The 16,173-nt window shown below is 42.7% G+C and overlaps 2 long non-coding RNA genes across 2 annotated transcripts in view; one reads left to right on the forward strand and one right to left on the reverse strand.

Moving 5' to 3' along the window:
* Positions 1-1,433: 1,433 nt before the first annotated feature.
* Positions 1,434-9,508, reverse strand: LOC129634251 (uncharacterized). The gene is made up of 4 exons (XR_008705492.1): positions 9,374-9,508; positions 8,795-9,258; positions 8,460-8,588; positions 1,434-1,819 (listed from the first exon to the last, which is right to left on the reverse strand). It is a non-coding gene; the product is annotated as an uncharacterized LOC129634251 (long non-coding RNA).
* LOC129634252 (uncharacterized) overlaps positions 9,495-16,173 on the forward strand; it is a 35,374-nt gene continuing 28,695 nt past the window's right edge. The window contains exon 1 of the long non-coding RNA XR_008705493.1: positions 9,495-9,535. This is a non-coding gene — a long non-coding RNA (uncharacterized LOC129634252). The remainder of the gene's footprint in view (positions 9,536-16,173) is intronic.

The raw sequence follows: 16,173 nt of genomic DNA on the forward strand, positions 1-16,173 counted from the left end.
ATTCTTCTTACTATCCTATGTCATAGTGATTTTCTGGGCACAATGCCCAACTTGGTTTAATTTATCTTTATTAAGCTAGAGCTTTGTAAAGTATGGTTGACATATTAAATTGATGTGACCTAGCCATCTGCTACTAGCACAAGTGTGTGTGGCAATAGAAAGAGTTGTCACAGAGGAAATATTTTATTTTCTATTACCCCTTCTTAATAGCCCAACAAAACCAATGCATCCTCATTGTGACATTCAACTCTTCTCTGCACCCCCTCCTCCTTCTCTTTGAGTCTTTGTCCCCAGGAGCTTTGATGGAACTGGGGATGTATTAATCTGAGCTCATTTGGTTGTAAGAAAGAAAAACACACCAAACTGGTTCATTGTAAATTGTGGGTATGCTCTAAAATAATCTTTTCTCAATCTTCCTCCATAGGAACATAATGGGTTTAGAAAGTAGCAAGGGTCCAAAATTTCCATAACAGACACATTGTTAGTGAAATCAAATCGCAAAGTTTAAAAGCTAAGGTGGAGTTGATGGAAATCAGGATTCAGGAAATGGTGAGTGGGTAGAAGGAAGAGGAGTGAGAATAAACTTGTACAAAATGGGAAGGAAAGTGACACCATTGTAACTAAAAGTAGAGTCAGGCTGCTCACTGCTCAAAGGCCAATAAAGAGGCCAGGTTAGTGGAAAGGAAGTTTGCTTTATTTCTGATGCCAGCAACTCAGGGGGATGGAGGCAGACTCCAGTCCAAAGGCCGACTCCGGCTCAATGACAATAAGGTAGCAAGAGCTTTTATAGGCTGGCAGGGCCTACGTGCAGAAACAGCACAGTCAGCTCTGACAGTCATCTCGAAGTTGGTCATCAGGGGTCAGACCAGTGTCATCTTGGTTAAGTACAGTTAGTCTTCACTTCCAGGGTCAGTTTGTTCCCACGTCCTTGAGGCCAGTTCTCAGAACTGTGGTAGCTTATGTCATGGCTACAGACTGGTCATCATGTAGTTAACTTCTTCCATGTGGTGGGGGTTCCCCTATCTACAATACAGCTCACAGGATATGGCTCAGAATATTATCTATTGCTCTTGAGAAGGAACTAAAAGTCCTTGACTTTGCTTAATGGCTAAATTATTAGGTCTCCTTTGACTGTTTTCCTTTGTTTCTGCATTTTCTCACTTCTCTGATTAAATTTATTCTCTGGCTACATATTTTCTTTGGCTAAAGTTCTTCCACAGGCAAAAGGCAGACTGAGGATATGGAGGGGTAAGGACCTGCTCCATTTTACCATTAGCAATTAATGGAATGAAAAGGTTGAAATGGTAACAATAGATGGAGGGAAATGATGGTATAACTGGAGGGGGCAGGGAAGATAGATAATGGGACAGGTAGTAGTATGCATTTGTTAGCTACTGCTGCATAACGAACTACCCCAAAACTCCACGGCTTAGTACAACCATCATTTATTATCACTCACTCATCTTCAGATGAACCAAAGTTGAGCATATCTAAACTGGATCTGGGTGGATGGCTTTGCTTCCCTCTGTGGGCCTACAAATCAACTGGGAGAACTTTGCCCTACATCTTTTTTCTTCTGAGATCAGTAGACTAGCCAGGCACATCAGCATGAGGGCAGACCCTACTGCATGAGCACCTTTCTAATCCCTGCTTGCCTCATGTCTGTGAACACCCCATTAGTGAAAGGATGTCACATGGCTGAGCCCAAAGTCAAAGGGTGAAGCGTAGAGCTGGGAGGATCAGCAGAGCCCCATGGCAGTGGGCATGGAGATGGGGAGGCTGAAGAATTGCAGTCAATGAGGGCAGGAAAGATGAGTGCCTGTAGAGAAGAACCAGATTATCATATAGATGAGTTAAATACTACCAATGCAGAACTGAGAGACAATACTCCACAGGATGGATGGTGTAGCAGCACAGATCAAATTAACATTTAGAGAACTAAAAATTGAAGCAGAATTGTTTCCTTCTGGAGATCAGTATCAAGATGGGAGGGGTGGATTAAGGCTTACAAACCTTTTATTTTGCTGTTTGAATTTTTAACTGTGTATAATTATTAAAGATATTTTTAATATTATTTATTAATTTGGCTGCCACAGGTCTTAATTGCAGAATGAGGATCTTTAGCATGTGGGATCTAATTTTCTGACCAGAGACTGAACCTGCACTGGGAGCATTAAGTCTTAGCTGCTGGACCACCAGGGAAGTCTCCAAATATTTTATCTAAAAAAAATTAAAAACAGACACTGCCAGCTATATACAATATAGCAGATTAAAGATTAAGAAGAGACAGTCCTCCCCCTCAATAAGTTCACAGTCTTGTGTGGAGGGTAAAGCTACAAAGAGAGACGGTGCTGTTCCGCAGGAGAACACAATGCTGCTGCTGCTGTTAAGTCACTTCAGTCGTGTCCGACTCTGTGTGACCCCATAGACGGCAGCCCATCAGGCTCCCCGTCCCTGGGATTTTCCAGGCAAGAACACTGGAGTGGGTTGCCATTTCCTTCTCCAGAACACAGTGCTAAAGCAGCACAAAGGAGAAGGAAACTCAGCGCATTAAGCATGGATCAGGAAGAGTGAGCGGGACGGAGGGCTTCTGAAATGAGCCCGAGAACAATCTCTCTCTTACCCAAAATCTCTAGAAATGGAAAAACATGTGTTTAACCCCATAGCTATCCTAGAAATCAAAGAGGAGTACCCTTGGTGGGTGGGCAACTTGGTAAAATAGGAAACTACAGCTCGAAATATGCTCAGAAAGCTTTGACGCCACTTTTGGGCAAATATCCACAAGGATTAAAAGCAGACTCAAACAGATATTTGAACACCCGTATTTATAGCAGCATTATTCAAGACAGCCAAAAAGAGGAAACAACCCAAGTGTGCGTCAGTTGATGGGTGGGATAAGTAAAATGTGGTATATACATACAATTCAGCCTTTAAAAGGAATCAGAATTCTGGCATATGCTACAACACGGATGAACTTTAAGGATATTATGTTAAGTGAATGAAGTCAAACACAAAAAGACAAATACTGTATAATTCCAATTATATGAGGTACCTAGGAGAAAGCAATGGCACCCCACTCCAGTACTCTTGCCTGGAAAATCCCATGAATGGAGGAGCCTGGTAGGCTGCAGTCCCTGGGGTCGCTAAGAGTCGGACACGACTGAGTGACTTCACTTTCACTTTTCACTTTCATGCCTTGGAGAAGGAAATGGCAACCCACTCCAGTGTTCTTGCCTGGAGGATCCCAGGGACGAGGGAGCCTGCTGGGCTGCCGTCTATGGGGTCGCACAGAGTCGGACACGACTGAAGCGACTTAGCAGCAGCAGCAGCAGCAGCAGCAGCAGGGTCATCAAATTCATAGAACAGGAAGTAGAATGGTGGTTGCAGGGGTGGGGGGCCGGCGAGTTGCTTGATTGGTAGAGTTTCAGTCTGAGAAGATGGAAAAGTCCTGGAGATGGATGGTGGTGATGGCTGCAGAACAATGTGAGCGCACTTAGAGCCACTGAACTGCTCACTTAAAAATGGTTAAAATAATAGATCTGTCCTATGTATATTTTACCCCAGTTTACAAAAGAAAGAAAACTGATCATGAAACTGGGTAGAAGCTATAGAGAGCTTCCAGGCTGGAGGCATGGTGTGAGAGGACCAGGGCTGGGCAGAGCTCACTGTCACAGGGTAGTAAGGCGGAGCCCCAGGAGGGGCCTCCCGTGAAGTACATGGCACGTCCCAGTGATTCAGGAAAGCGTGGAGTGCTCAGATGCAGAGGCAGGGAAATACAGAGAGCTATCATTCATACTGAAATAAAACACCAAACAACACTGCACGTTCCCATGGCAACACACATGTTTGTGTAAACACATAGAAAAGGATCTGGAAGCTTACCACTAACAGTGGTATCTCTGGGGAAAGTAAAGGAGAATTTTAGCCGTTCTGAATGTTTAGGGTTTTTTAGTCCAAGAATGTATTTGTGCATTTACATAAGCACTTATTTATATGCAGATAACAAGCTTGCTTCCCAGGTAGCTCAGTGATAAAGAATCTGCCTGCCAATGCAGGAAAGGCGTGAGACGGGTTTAATCCCTGAGTCGAGAAGATCCCCTGGAGAAGGAAATGGCAACCCACTCTAGTAGTCTCGCCTGGGAAATCTCACAGACGAGGAGCCTGGCAGGCTGTAGTCCATGGGGTCCCAAAGAGTTGACGTGACTTAGCGGCTCAACATGCGTGTACACTTAAGTTTAGGTGAGAAAAAGATGGCGTACCACTGTCTCTGTCTTTCTTCACTGAAGTGTAGTTTGCTGTACAATATTATACAAGTTACAGGTGCACAATATATTGATTCACAAGTTTTAGTGTTTATTTATCTCACTGTGCTGGGTCTTAGTTGCCACACGCAGGATCTTTAGGTGCAGCAAGTGGAATCTTGTTCCCTGACCTGGGTCCCCTGCACTAGAGTGTGGAGTCTTAGCCACTGGACCACCAGGGAAGTCCCACAATTTTTAAAGTTCATACTCCATTCATAGTTATTGTAAAATACTGGCTATCTTCCCCATGTTGTTTAATATATGGTGGTTTAGTTGCTAAGACATGTCCAACTCTTGCGACCCCATGGATTGTAACCTGCCAGGCTCCTCTGTCCATGGGATACTCCAGGCAAGAATACCACACTGGGTTGCCATTTCCTTCTCCAAGTACAATATATCCTTGTAGCTTATTTTACACCTAACGGTTTGTACCGCTTACTTCCCTACTCCTTTCTTGCCCTCCCCCTTCCCTCTCCCTGCTGGTAATCCCTAGTTGGTTCTCTATATCTGAGTCTTTGTCTTAATCACATATATTAACCAAAACAACAGTATCTATTTTGACAACATCCACCAAACGTTTTAGTTCCTCAGTTCATGCTCTATCAGTCTTCAGAGACTTGATTTCCCCCCACAGGGACATCCCCTGGACATTTTTTTTCTTTTGACAGTGCTCGGTCTTCATTGCTGCACAGGCTTTCTTTAGTTTTGGCAAGCAGGCTTGCTCTCTAGTTGCAGTGCTCGGGTTTTCACTGCGGTGGCTTCTCTTCCTGTGGAGCACAGGCTCAGCAGTTGTGGTACATGGGCTTCGTTGCCTCGCGGCACGTGGACTCTTCCCAGGCCAGCGATGGAACCAGTGTCCCCTGCGTTGGCAGATGGATTCTTTGCCACTGGACCACCAAGGAAGTCCCCCTTGACTTTCACTGGAAGACATATAATGTACTGCTCTCCACCCTCGAATCCTCACACCAACACTGGGCATTTTAAGCGCAGAACACTGAGGAGCTGCTAGCCTTCCCTGCCTCTGTCCTGCAGATACGTCCTGTCCACGCCACAGACATCAGGGCATCTCATCCTCTCTTGAACTCTCTCTTATTTTGATCAAGATGTTTTGTAAGAAAAGTGGAACTAGGAGTCAAGCAGGCTTCAGCCTTGACTCAACCACTTATTTACTGTTTCGAGTTGGCATTTTATTTAAATCTCTGTGCTTCTCTTTCCTCGTTTCGAAACTAGTAATGGTAACAACACTGGCTGTTATCATAGGGCTGCTGCAAAAACTAAAGGAGAGTACAGATACTTAGGATAGTCTGCCTGAGGAGAAAAATAGAAAAGGTTATGGAAAATACTCAGAGATCAGCTGCAGATGGAAGGTAGCCTGGGTACAATACTTATTTCTCCAGTTAAATTGTAAACTCGTCCAGGTATTGTCCCTTGCTTCCCCTAGGGATCTTTGAGGCTTGTCTTCATTGGTTATCTCGCTCTGGTATGTTATGAAATGCTTGTCCCAGCAGATGGCAGAAGAGGACTGAGTCAGAAAAACCATCCAGGGCATTTCAACAGGCACAGCGAACCAAGTTAAAGCATTCACACCTCTGTGTACAAGCTGAAATAACTCTAGACCTTGATTTCCTGATCATCATGGATTTTTCCTAAGTTTGGTCTGGAAAATCATGAGAGCAGCAACTGTATCTAAAATACTCAAGAACATTCATGGGCTTTCCTGGTGGTCCAGTGGTTAGGAATCCTGCCTTGCAATGCAGGGGACACGGGTTCAATCCCTCGTCCAGGAGGATCCCACATGCCGCGGGCAGCTAAGCTGCAACTTCTGAGCCCACACACCCTAGAGCCTGTGCTCTCAACAAGAGAAGACACTGCAACAAGAAGCCGAGCACTGCAGCTAGAGAGTAGCTCCCACTCTCCACAACTAGAGAAAAGCCTGTGCAGCAGCAAAGAACCAGCACAGCAGAAAATAAAAGAAATATATAAATAAAATTATTAAAAAAAAAAAAAAAGAACATTTGTTCTCTGAACATCTCTGAGATACTGGAGACCCTCAGTGTTCTGTGTGCTCAGTCGTGTCTGACTCTGCAACACTTTGAACTGTACCCCACTAGGCTCCTCTGTCCATGGGATTCTCTGGGCAAGAATACTGGAGTGGGTTGCCATGCCCTCCTCCAGGGGTTCTTCCCAACCCAGTGATCAAACCTTCGTCTCCTGCGTCTCCTGAACTGCAGGTGAGTTCTTTACCTGCTGAGCCACTGGGGAAGCCTCTGGAGACATGCAGATGAATACAAAATATTCCCTGCCCCCATCCCCACCTCCAGGGAGTTCACAGTTAGTTGAAATCAAGCAAGGAGATGACTGACAGCTTGACAGCTTGCATTTTGCCAGTCTGTCCCATCATGACAGCAACTGTTTGAACGTGACAGGATGCCAGGTTTGGGTTGCCTGCTTCACACAGAGACATGGATAGCCATCTCTCCCCAGCCCCACTGTCTCCAGCTCATCATCTCTGGCCCCAGTTACTGCAACCACCTCCGAACAGAACCCCCTTCTAGTCTCAGTCTTATCTCAAACTCATCCTCAGGGTAAGCTTTCTGAAATACAAATATAATTCTACTATACACCGTCTATGTAAAAAGATTCAATAGCTCCTCACTGTCCTCATAATAACCCCCATACATTTTATCTTCCTTATAAGGCTTTGCATAATCTGACCTCTGCTTTCCTCTCCTGCTTTATCTCTCTTCCTCTCCCCCGCAATGTATCAACCCAAGAAATTACTTTCAATTACCCAAATGCTTTTTATTCCCTGCTGGTCTGAGCCCAAGTTGTTTTTCTCTCTGCCTAGAATACCTTAAAACTAAAACCCAGGAGGCAAAAAAAAAAAAAAAAAAACAACTTAGGACTTCCTTGGTGGTCCTGTGGTGTTGGAGAAGACTCTTGGACTGCAAAATCAAACCAGTCAATCCTAGAGGAGATCAGTACTGAATATTCATTGGAAGGACTGATGCTGAGGCTGGAGCTCCAATACTTTGGTTGCCTGATGCAAAGAACTGACTCCTTGGAAAAGCCCCTGATGCTGGGAAAGATTGAAGGAGAATGGGACAACAGAGGCTGAAATGGTTGGATGGCACCACCAACTTGATGGACATGAGTTTGAGCAAGCTCTGGGAGTTGGTGATGGATAGGGGAGCCTGGCGTGCTGCAGCCCACGGGGTCACAAAGAGTTGGACATGATTTAGTGACTGCACTGAACTGCGGCTAAGACTCTGCAGTCCCAGTGCAGGGGACCAGGGTCTCATCCCTGGTCAGGGAACTAAAATCCCACATGCCCCAACTAAGAGTTCACATGCCAAGATCCCCCATGCTGAAAACAAAGATCCTGCATGCTACAACAAAGATCAAAGATACTGCGTGCCGCCGCTAAGACCCAGTGTAGCAAAAATAAGCTAATAAATACGTATTTCAATAATACTTTTAAAAAACTCATTCCCTCTGACCAGCTATTCTACTTAATCTGGCCAACTAGTATTTATCATTCAGGTCTCAGGTTAGATGCTATTTCCTTTGGGAAATGCTCCCTGATAGCACAAGACTGGATGGACTACCCTCCAGGGTACCCCATCCACCCTCTGCTTCCATTTTCATAGCATCTGCCATAGTTCTTTATACTAAAAATGTGCATATAGTCCCCTGACAACTCTAAGCTCCTTGAGGGTGAGGATTCTCTCTTGTAACGTATCCACTTTTCTTGGCACAGTTCCTAGTACACAGCAGCACACAATCAAAATAAATTGAGTAGATGAATAAATACATCATAAAACACAGTTGACACCATTGAAGGAATCATAAGATTCTTAGGATATGAGATTTTAGGAAAGCAGATCTTCTTGTGTATGCCAGCCACAATTCCTTTTCATCAAGTTGTCAACCATACACCCTCAAGACAGGTTGTTTTGAGGGAGATAGTCTGGAGACAGATGATTTAATCAAGCTTTTCATCTACAGCAAAGAAGTTCTATAAACTTCAAAAAATAAAAGTTAAAAGCAGGACTTCCCTGGGGATGCAGTGGATAGGAATCTGCCTGCCAGCGCAGGGGACATTGGTTTGATCCCTGGCCTAGGAAGATTCCACATGCCGCAGAGCAGCTGACCCACCTGCTACAGCGCCTGAAGCCCACGCACCTGGCACCTGTGCTTCCACAGCAAGAGAAGCCGCCGCAATGAGAAGCTCCTGTGCTGCAACTAGGGAGTAGCACCTGCTCTCCACAACTGGAGAAGGCCCACCTGCAGCAATGAAGACCCAGTCCGGTCGAAAATAAATAATAAAAAGTAAAGCAGTGTCTACATGTTTAAAAAGAGTAGCAATACAAAAAATTAAAAATTATAAAATTGTAAAAAAATTTATAATTTATAATAAAATTATTTTTTTAATGTGTTATAAAATAAATAAAAGGCAAAGCAAAGACTTTAATGAAGCGACTACTCCTCACCGAGTTTCCTGCACGGGCTGAGGGAATACACAAGGCTTGGTAAAGGAGACTGACTAGCAGTGGTGAAAAGCTGTTACCACCCCCAGGGCCTCTTGAGACAAGAGGAGGAAATACTGTTAAGAGTCCAGTGAGAACAGGAACCCTGGCGGAAGGGCTGCTCAGTGGGAGCTGTGCTTCTGGAAGGATGCAACTACAGCCACAGGTCGCCAAAACCGGAAGACAGCAGAGAAGAAACACCCAGGCCTCTTTTCACTCCACCATTCATCTCCCCCAACACCCCGCCCTGCCCTCAACGGCTCTCATTGGCTGAGCCTGCAAGCCCTCTGGTAAGGGAGCTGAGTGACGCAGTCCACAGGACTTAGCAGGACAGAGCAGGAATCTGGAAGGGGAGGAAAACAAAGAATAACCCACATCCTTACCTAAACAGGCATCCTTGAGAGCAGGACTGTATCTTTTCTGTGTTCCTGGGAAAATGTAATTAAATATAAAATATAGAGTTTAGTGTTTAATCTTTTCAATCCTTAAATACTTTTAAAATACAGAGAAGTCCAGAAATAAATATAACAGATACTCACATACCTATTCAAATTCAGATGTAACACATGAATTTTTTTGTCATGACTCTTTCAGAGTTGATATCATTGTTTAAAAAAAAAAATTGCAGATGAAGTTGGGAGCACCGTCCTTCCTGCCTCTAATCCCTCCCCTCTCCCATCTGCTCTGGAGATAATCACTAAATTGGTATGTATTCCTCCATTCACAATTTTGCTACATACACTTGTATCCATAAACGATATATAACATTGTTTGTATAATTTTGTAATTTACGAAGTGATCCATGCTGTGTGTGTCCTTTTGAATCTTATTCAAAAGCAGAGACATTGCTTTGCCAACAAAGGTCCGTCTAGTCAAGGCTATGGTTTTTCCAGTAGTCATGTATGGATGTGAGAGTTGGACTGTGAAGAAAGCTGAGCACCAAAGAATTGATGCTTTTGAACTGTGGTGTTGGAGAAGACTCTTGAGAGTCCCTTGGACTGCAAGGAGATCCAACCAGTCCATTCTAAAGGAGATCAGCCCTGGTTTTCTTTGGAAAGAATGATGCTAAAGCTGAAACTCCAGTACTTTGGCCACCTCATGCAAAGAGTTGACTCATTGGAAAAGACTCTGATGCTGGGAGGGATTGGGGGCAGGAGGAGAAGGGGACGGCAGAGGATGAGATGGCTGGATGGCATCACCGACTCGATGGACGTGAGTCTGAGTGAACTCCGGGAGTTGGTGATGGACAGGGAGGCCTGGCGTGCTGCAATTCATGGGGTCACAAAGAGTCAGACATGAGTGAGAGACTAAACTGAACTGAATAAACACTTTCACTATTTTTAATAAATTTCTTTAATAACAATATATGCCAGCAAGAATCATAACAATTTCTACCCAAATTGTTAAATTTCTAATTCTGTTTCAATAAAAATGTTCTCTCTAAAAATAAAAAAAAAATTTTTTTAAAGAAAATGTTTTTGTCAAACTTTACATTAGTTTGCTAAGTCATTTCAGTTGTGTCCGACTCTGTGCGATCACATAGACAGCATCCCACCAGGCTCCCCCATCCCTGGGGCTCTCCAGGCAAGAACACTGGAGTGGGTTGCCATTTCCTTCTCCAATGCATGAAAGTGAAAAGTGAAAGGGAAGTTGCTCAGTCGTGTCCGACCCCCAGCGACCCCATGGACTGCAGCCTTCCAGGCTCCTCCATCCATGGGATTTTCCAAGCAAGAGTACTGGAGTGGGGTGCCATTGACATGTTTACTAATTGCCTTGTTTCTTATTTCTTTTTTCTGTGCTATATTTCCTTCTTCTGAAAGTGCATCTTTTAGTAATTCTTTCAGCAAGAAACTGTGAATGATTGTTTTAATCATTCTGTAAGTGGTTTCTTGTATAGTTTATTTTGGCTGCATCAAGTCTGAGTTGTGGCGATGGATCCTAGCTGCGTCAGGTGGGGTCTTCACTGCAGCACATGAATCTCTAGTTGTGGCATGTAGGCTCAGTAGCTGTGGCGTGCAGGCTTAGTTCTCCACAGCATATGTAAGATCTTAGTTCCCTGACCAGGAATCGAATCCAAGCCCCCTGCATTGTAAGGCTAATGCTACACACTGGACCATCAGGGAAATCCCTGTGTTTTTATCTTTCCAAATGTTTTTATTTCACCCTCATCCCTGAATGATAGTTTAGCTAGGATAAAATTACTGCAGTGAAAATTGCATTCCTTTAGCAGTTTGAAAACACAGTTCTGTTGCCTCTAGCCTCTACTCTTGTTGATGAGAAATCTGCTCCCCACTGATGTATCTCCTTTGTAGATAATCTGTCTTGTCTCTCTGGTGCTTTGTTTTTGTTTTTTGGAATGTTTGGAAATAGTTTCAAATTAAAGAAAAATTGCAAAATAAAAAAGTATTAAAAATATTTGTATACCATTTCCCTAAATACATCCACTATTAACCTTTCACTCCATCTGCTTTATTGTTTGTTCTCTCTATATATCCATACATACACACACACTCACACATGTAGCACATATTTTTTTTCTGAAAAATTTGAGGATAAGTCATGCGTATCATGCTCTTTATCCCCAAATACTTCAGTGTACGTTTCTTTAAAGACATCATCTTGGATAATCTGAGTATAGTTATCAGGGTTTAAATGATACATTTTTATTTAGTCTTTCATTTTTGTTCTGATTTTCTCAACTGAGCCAGTAATGTCCTTGATAGCATATTCTCCCCTATCCCCAGTCTAATCGCAGGTATTACATTTAGTTCTATTTTTGTGTTCTTAACCTCCACGAATCTCTACTGCTTACATATCTATAAATCTGGACTGTTTCCTTGTTCTTATGACATTGACAGTATTATTACACCCCCTCCCCAATTTTTACATGGAGTGTTCCTCTTTGTGGGGGGCCTTCTGATGTTTCTTCACTAGATTCACGTTATACGTTCTTGTCTGGAGCTTGATGGTAAGTGATGTACACTCGAGAGTATCACATTTGGAAGCACATCATGCTCGAAGAGAAAGAACGTTTTCTCTTTGTGATTTTAACAAAATGTGCAAACTTCAATTGATTTTATCTTAACTGTGACTTGCTATGATTCAACAACCTGAAGATTCATATTTAATTGGTGTTTTCATTAAGCTAGACCCAGAAAGCTATAAGAAAAAAATCACTTTATTCTTTCTTCAGTCTCTTCAAGCTTTCTCTGCAGTTCCTTCCCCATTCCTACATGAAATCTTAGATAATAACTTAATAAGTACATAATTTAGGATGGTCCAATATAATATCAAAATGATAAACTTATTCAGAATCAAATCTTTTTTCCATGGATCAAGAAGCAGGCCTCTTTTCCCACTGTTAGTCAAAGTGCAGCTCTATCCCCAGAGTACAGCCGCTGTTTGTCAGGAGCACCTCCAGCCATGGTCTCTTGATTTTAGATTTCTCAGGCATCAGGTATATATATTCCCTATGATCCTCCATCTTCAGGAGACACATGTCAAGCTTTCCAGATACCACCACTGAAGTCTTGGTTTAAAATGAAGGGAAAGCATCTTCCTGCTTCTTCTCCTTGAGTGGTCATAAGAACATAGCATATCAATGAGTCTTTCCTAAAAGCTCCCTCTCTAAGTCTTTTTACCTTTAACTTCTTATATAGATCCCAAGGAGACAATTGGCTCATATTGTCAGAACTAGTTTTGCAAGCTATTAGCATGTTCTGCATTTGTGACCAAGAAGCAGTTAACTTTAAAATCTGGGTAATACTCACGACCTCCTGAGTATGTTCTTGATCTTTTGATCCTAGGAGATAATAAAAATGGTCTTATTTTCACATCCAGCTAGTCATGTTGTTGTTGTTCAGTCGCCAGGTTCTGTCCGACTCTCCGCGCCCCCATGGACTGCAGCACGTCAGGCATTCCTGTCCCTCACCATCTCCTGGAGTTTGCCCAAATTCATATCCAATGAATCAATGATGTCATCCAACCATCTCATCTTCTGTCATCTTCTGTCACCCTCTTCTCCTTCTGCCTTTGAATGTTTCCCAACATCAGGATCTTTTCCAATGAGTCAGCTGTTCGCCTCAGGTGGCCAAAGTATTGGAGCTTCAGCTTCAGCATCAGTCCTTCCAAAGAGTATTCAGGGTTGATTTCCTTTAAGATTGACTGGTTTGATCTCCTTGCTTTCCAAGGGACTCTCAGGAGTCTTCTCCAGCACCACAGTTCAAAAGTATCAATTCTTCAGTGCTCTGCCTTCTTTACCGTCCAGCTCTCACATCTGTACATGACTACTGGAAAGACCATAGCCTTGACTATACAGAACTTTGTCAGCAAAGTGATGTCTTTGCTTTTTAACACAATGTCTAGGTTTGTCATAGCTTTCCTGCCAAGAAGCAATGATCTTCTAATTTCATGGCTGCAGTACAATTTGCAGTGATTTTAAAAACCAAGAAGAGAAAATCAATCTGTCACTGCTTCCACCTTTTCCCTTCTATTTGCCATGAAGTCACGGGACCGGATGCCATGGTCTTAGTTTTTTTAATATTGAGTTTTAAGCTAGCTTTTTCACTCTCCTCCTTCACCTTCATCAAAAAGCTCTTTAGGTCCTCTTTGATTTCTGCCATTTGATTGGTATCATCTGCACATCTGAAGTTGTTGATACTTCTCCCGGCAATCTTGATTCCAGCTTGTAACTCATCTGGCCCAGCATTTTGCGTGATGTGCTCTGTGTATAAATTAAATAAACTGGGTGACAATAAACAGCCTTGTCATACTCCTTTCTCAATCCTGAACCAGTCAGTTGTTCCATACAGGGTTCCAAATGTTGCTTCTTGACCTGCATACAGGTTTCTCAGGAGACAGATAAGATGGTCTGGTATTCCACAGTTTTTATGAGTTTTCCATAGTTTGTTGTGATCCACACAGTCAAAGGCTTTAGCATAGTCAATGAAACAGAAGTAGATGTTTTTCTGGAATTCCTTTGCCTTCTCTATGATCCAGCAAATGTTGGCAATTTGATCTCTGGTTCCTCTGCCTTTTCTAAACCCAGCTTGGATGTCTGGAAGCTCTCAGTTCACATAATGCCAAAACCTAGCTTGGAGGATTTTGAGAATAACCTTACTAGCATGGGAGATTAGTGCAGTTGTCTGGTGGTCTGAACATTCTTTAGTACGGCCCTTCTTGAGTATTGGGGTGAAGATTGACCTTTTCCAGTCCTGTGGCCACTACCGCGTTTTCCAAAGTTGTTGACATGTTGAGTGCAGCACTTTAATAGCATCATCTTTCATGATTTTAAATAGCTCTGCTGGAATTCCATCACCTCCACTAGCTTTATTGGGAGAAGTGCCCTCTTGACTTCACACCTCAGAATGTCTGACTCTGAATGAAAGACTATACCATCATGGTTATCTGGGTCATTAAGATCTTTTTTGTACAGTCTTGCCTGGAGAATCCCAGGGACAGGGATGCCTGGTGGGCTGCCGTCTCTGTGGTTGCACAGAGTTGGACCCAACTGAAGCGATTTAGCAGCAGCATCTGCACATTATTTCCATCTCTTCTTGATCTCTTCTGCTTCTATTAGGTCTTTACAATTTTTGTCCTTTATTGTGCCCATCTTTGGATGAAATGTTCCTTTGATATTTCAGTCTTCTTGAAGAGATCTCTAGTCTTACCCTTTCTGTTATTTTCCTGTATTTCTTTGCATTGTTCTTTGAAGAAGGCCTTCTTGTCTCCTTGCTGTCCTCTGGAGCTCTGCCTTTAGTTGGGTATATCTTCCTAGTTAGCCATGCCTTTCATCTTTTCTGGGAAATTCTCAGTCTTTATCTTTTTCAATACTGCTTTCCCCAATTCCTTTCTCCTTTCTTTCTGGAATTTTAACTGGACATGTAACACAGGTCCATCTCATTCTATTATCATCCTATTTCAAGTTCATGACCTCTGTTTCATTTTTTCCCACCCCATAATTTTTCTATGTGGCAGTCTGGGTAATTTCTTCACAAAAACCTTGTAGTTCACTAAACATTTCTTCAGTTGCATTTAATCTATTATTTAACCCTCGCCACAGAGGGGTTTTTTAATTACAACAACTATTTTTAATTTTAATAGGAGCTTAATTTGCTTTTTTTCCAAATATACCTTTTCATTTTTCATAGTGTCCCATTCTCCCATTTCACTTTTTTTGTCTAAAATCTATTTGATTCTTCTAAAGATTCTAATGTTATCATCTATCTCAGACAGTTACACAATTTCAAGTCCCTAGAGTGCTAATCCTTCCTCGACTGTGCCTACCAACCACTCCACGTGATGGATAGTTTCACCATGTGAGTTGTTATTTTTTTGTCCTGTGTGTGTGTGTTAGCCACTCAGTCATGTGTGTGTGTGTGTGTGTTAGTTGTTCAGTCACATTTGACCCTTTGCTACCTCATAGACTGTAGACCGCCAGCTCCACCGTCCATGGGATTCTCCAGACAAGAATACTGGAGTGGGTAACCGTTCCCCTCTCCCAGGGATCTTGCTGACCAGGGGTTGAGTGCCGGTCTCCTGCATTGCAGGCAGATTCTTGACTGTCTGAGCCACCATGCCCCTGAGGTTATGAAAGAATCCCCTCAGAGGAGTTTGCATTTGCTTCTGTTGACTAATCAGAATTCATTGGTCTGGAGCCATTCTATCTATAACACTCTTACACTGTTAACAGCTACAGACTATTTGGATTCAACACTCACATGTGGCACAGGAAAGATGTTTCCTTTTTTCACAGAAGACTTTTTTCCTACCCAGAATATTAGGCATGGATTTGCTTCCTTACTGCTTTTGGGGAAATGATAGGAGGAGGTTTCTGTTTCCTTTTTTGGAGAAAGCAGCCACTCTCTGAGATCTGATTATATGCAGGAGGCTCAGTTTTAGTTATTTGTGTCATAAGCCTCCTGTCACTGCAAGGGAGTTTAATCCCTTCCCCCAAATTCCTGGGGTCCATATCAAAGGCTGGTCTATTTCTAAGTCACTGTAGCATTGGCTGGTACACCTAATGCTCCCCTAATGCTCTCCTCTTCATTTCTGCCATCTCATAATTTCATTTTTTTCCTTTGAGTTTGCTGTATTTTTACTTTTCCCAATGTTCTATTCCAAAAGTTTTCAGTAAGTTAAAAGAATAGTATGCTCAACATTTATATGCTCTTTACTTAGATTCATCTTAGGTTGGAAGAGAGAGGGAGACTTCCTGTTTACTGAAGTGCCTGTTAATGCTTTTGTCAACTTTTTCTGTTGAGCTTCTTTTCTTAACTGATTTATAAGAATTCTGGATGCACTTATTCATCAGTTAGGGGTGTGGCGAATGCCTTTTCCCACTC

This window comes from Bubalus kerabau, chromosome 19 (assembly GCF_029407905.1).
Source record: "Bubalus kerabau isolate K-KA32 ecotype Philippines breed swamp buffalo chromosome 19, PCC_UOA_SB_1v2, whole genome shotgun sequence".
Taxonomy (NCBI): Eukaryota; Metazoa; Chordata; class Mammalia; order Artiodactyla; family Bovidae; genus Bubalus; species Bubalus kerabau.